This window comes from Elgaria multicarinata, chromosome 2 (genome assembly GCF_023053635.1).
Source record: "Elgaria multicarinata webbii isolate HBS135686 ecotype San Diego chromosome 2, rElgMul1.1.pri, whole genome shotgun sequence".
In the NCBI taxonomy this organism is placed as follows: Eukaryota; Metazoa; Chordata; class Lepidosauria; order Squamata; family Anguidae; genus Elgaria; species Elgaria multicarinata.
In genome coordinates, this window is record NC_086172.1 from 26,942,160 (window position 1) to 26,945,933 (window position 3,774).

The window sequence follows — 3,774 nt, forward strand, 5'->3', positions numbered from 1 at the left end:
TGGTGTGCGGGGAGATGCCGGGATGATAGCCATACCTGATCTCCCAACGCCAATGTTGGGTCAGGTTGACATTGTTTAACTGCGAAGTGTTTATATGCTTCTTTGGCCCAATCCAGTCGCTCCCATAAGACCTGATGTAGAGTTTCTGAATTACTTGATCTGTGTTTAGGACTAAAGATGGTGGAGAGATCGAAGGGAAGTATCATGGGTGGTACCCAAAATGTACAAAAATGGTGTTTGGTGGGTAGAGGAATGCTGGGACTTGTATGCAAACTCCGCTAAGGGCAGCAATTCTGCCCCATTGTCCTGTGAAAGTTGACATAGCACCGGAGGTACTGTTCAAAGGTAGTGTTGGTACTCTGTTTGCTCATCTGTTTGGAGATGATGGGCCAAAGAGAGGTGGAGTTGTAGGTCCAATGATTATAACAGGGTTTGCCAGAAATGAGCCAGAAGCTGGGTGCTGTGGTCTGAGACTATGGATTCTGGTAAACCATGTAGGCAGAAAAGGTTCTAAATGGGCTCCTTTCAACCCAAACTTTTCCAGCTGCCCGTTTTCAGTTTGGAGAAAGATGGTGAGATTCCACAGAATAAGCAGAGGTTTGAAGAGGCTTTGATGTAGGAGTAGTCGCCGAAGCCACGCTCACGATGAGGCTGCTCTGAAGACATTACGGCCCACTGAAGCTGGCTTTGGGGGGCATTGCCTTTGTGGTCTTCCTCTTCATCATGCAAAGAGATGTGAGCAACGGGGACCAAAGGGAGGAGCCTTGGCTAAAGAACGCTGTGGTCAGGAAAGACCAAATGATTGACATAATGATGGGGGCCATCAACAACATCCAGGACTCCATGCCAAAGCTGCAGATTGGGGCTCCGGTTCAGCAAGAGGTGCCTGTCCGGGACAGCAAGTCCTGCCTGCCGGGATATTACACACCAGCAGAACTGAAGCCCTTCATGGAACGTCCACCTCAAGACTCAATAGCCCAGGAGCTGATGGCAAACCTTTCAAGAAGGACCAGTGGACACCAGAGGAGACGAAAGCGAAAGAATGTGGCTACGACAAGCACTGTTTCAATGCCTATGCCACTGACCGGATCTCTCTCCAAAGGGCCTTAGGACCAGACAGCTGTCCTCCAGAGTGTATCGACCAAAAATTCAAACGATGCCCTCCCCTCCCGACCACCAGCGTCGTCATTGTTTTCCATAACAAGGCCTGGTGAACTTTGCTTCACACTGTGTGCAGTGTTCTGTATGCCTCCCCAGCTATATTGCTAAAAGAAATCATTCTTGTGGACGATGCCAGTACAGATGATTACTTGAAAGACGAGTTAGACAACTATGTGAAGCAATTGCAGATAGTGAAGGTCGTCCAGCAGCTGGGAAGGAAGGGTTTAATAACAGCCCGATTGCTCGGTGCCAGCATTGCTACAGGAGATGTACTCACATTCCTGGATGCTCACTGTGAATGTTTCCATGGGTGGTTAGAGCCTCTCTTATCGCGAATTACTGAAGAGCCCACAGCTGTGGTCAGTCCAGATATCTTCACAATTGAACACCTTTGAGTTCTCCAAGCCAACTCAATATGGGAAGGTGCACAGTCGAGGGGACTTTGACTGGAGTCTGACTTTGGGATGGGAGTCCATCCCTCAACATGAGAGGCAGAGGAGGAAAGATGAGACTTATCCTATCAAGACCCCCACATTTGCTGGTGGCCTCTTTGCCATCTCCATGTCCTATTTTGAACACATCGGCTCATACGACAACCAGATGGAGATCTGGGATGGGGAAAATGTGGAGATGTCTTTTCAGGTTTGGCAGTGGAGGTCAGCTGGAGATAATTCCTTGCTCAGTCATTGGATACGTGTTCCGTTCCAAAAGCCTCCACACCTTCCTGAAAGGGACTCAAGTGATCTCCAGGAACCAGGTGTACTTTGCAGAAGTCTGGATGGACGACTACAAGGAAATCTTCTACAGGAGGAACCAGCAGGCCTCGCAGATGGCTAGAGAGAAAACACACGGAGACCTTACTGAGCATCTTGAGCTGAAAGAGCGGTTACATTGCAAAAACTTCACCTGGTATCTACAAAGTGTTTATCCGGAGATCTTCATCCCAGACCTTATGCCAGCTTTCTTTGGAGCTATTAGAAATGAAGGTTCTAAATGAACTGAGCAGTTTCTCTTGCTGAGCAGTTTCTCTTCCTGTATTTTAGGCCACCAAAAGACCCTAGTAACTAAGTGGAGGGTCTTGAAAAGGCCGGAATGTCTTGCTGGTCAGCTGCATTGGCAAAGCTGATATACTTCTGCCTGGAGGCACCCTGATGGGGTATAAAGATGTCCCCGGTTGTAGAAGAGTCTGTTTTGGACTGAAAAAAGGGAATTTTCTGGGGTACCTGGATCTTGACATTCACGGAGTGGGCCTGTGCATATTTGTCTTGCTGCTGCTGAACCCGGACCCGTTCTACCATAGATAGCAGGATCTGGGTGGCTGCAAAATTGTCTGGGCATCTAAACGGTGTTCATGGAGCCGATGGAGCACTGTATTTAGCAGGAAGATCCTTGAGGTCAGGCAGTGGCATCTCCTCCAATGTAGAGCTCCCTCTTTCAGGTAAGCAGTGCTCCTGACAATATAGGGAGGAAAAAGTTAGGTCACTCTGGACACATTTTGATGCTATCAATGACAGGTCCTGAAGTCACAGGACTGCCATCAATTGTCTCTACCACCACTGGGTGGCTTGTGGGCTGAGTTAGGATCTGGTGAGCAGCAGCAAAGGCAATGTCCATAAAATTGCTTAAGGCTCCCAAATCCGTCACAGCAATGCTATGCATCAGGGCGTGCCCTGGGCACTGAAGAGTCACTTCTACAAGGAAGTGTTTTTGCGAAACTGTACAGAGGGACAAGGCTCTGGAGCCATATCCACATTTCGAGTTTTTGCAGCGTCTCTCAGAACTGCAGGCCATGGAGGTTTGGCAGGGCAGGTGACTGCAAGGTGCCCCATGGTCCCACAGCAAAAGCAGAGACCATCTTGTCTCTGACGGTCCTTCTCCTCATGAGTCAATTTCAGCCGGGTTTCTCCTGAAAGCCTGGATTCCCAGGTGTGGGTCTAATGATGCACAAGCTGCCGGCTTTCTAGCCATCCATCTACTCTTTGGCATAAGTGAATCAAGGCCTGGAGGGCTGATGGTCTTCCTACTCATGCCAGTTCATCACTGATGTCATCAGATAGGCCTTCCTGAAACTGGTTTGTTAAGGCCGCTTCATTCTTTTCCAAGTCTCAGGACACCAGACGGAAATTATTTGTATGTTCAGTAACTGATTTTCTCTTCCTTGAAGTCACCTGATGTTACACGTAATGGTTTTGACCTTCTGTGGGTCCTTGTAGACCTGGAACATCTGGGTTAGAAAGCCTTTGAAATCAGAGAGGAGCAGACTGGCCTGTAGCAGGTACGGGGTTGCCCATTTGGCAGCAGACCCTATCAGCAGACTAATAAGGAACGCAACCCTGGTCCTGAAGTCACAGGCCTGCCATCAATTGTCTCTACCGCCACTGGGTGGCTTGTGGGCTGAGTTAGGATCTTTGAGCAGCAGCAAAGGCATTGTCCATAAAATTGCTCAAGGCTTCCAAATCCATCACAGCAATACTATGCATCATGGTGTGCCCTGGGCACTGAAGAGTCACTTCTACAAGGAAGTGTTTTTGAGGAACTGTACAGAGGGACAAGGCTCTGGAGCCATATCCACTTTTTGAGTTATTGCAGCATCTCTCAGAACTGCAGGCCATG

At 48.8% G+C, this 3,774-nt stretch overlaps 1 pseudogene; it reads left to right on the forward strand.

The window, feature by feature from the left end:
* Positions 1-645: 645 nt before the first annotated feature.
* On the forward strand, positions 646-2,158 carry LOC134393529 (polypeptide N-acetylgalactosaminyltransferase 6-like; annotated as a pseudogene).
* The last annotated feature ends 1,616 nt before the right edge of the window (positions 2,159-3,774 follow it).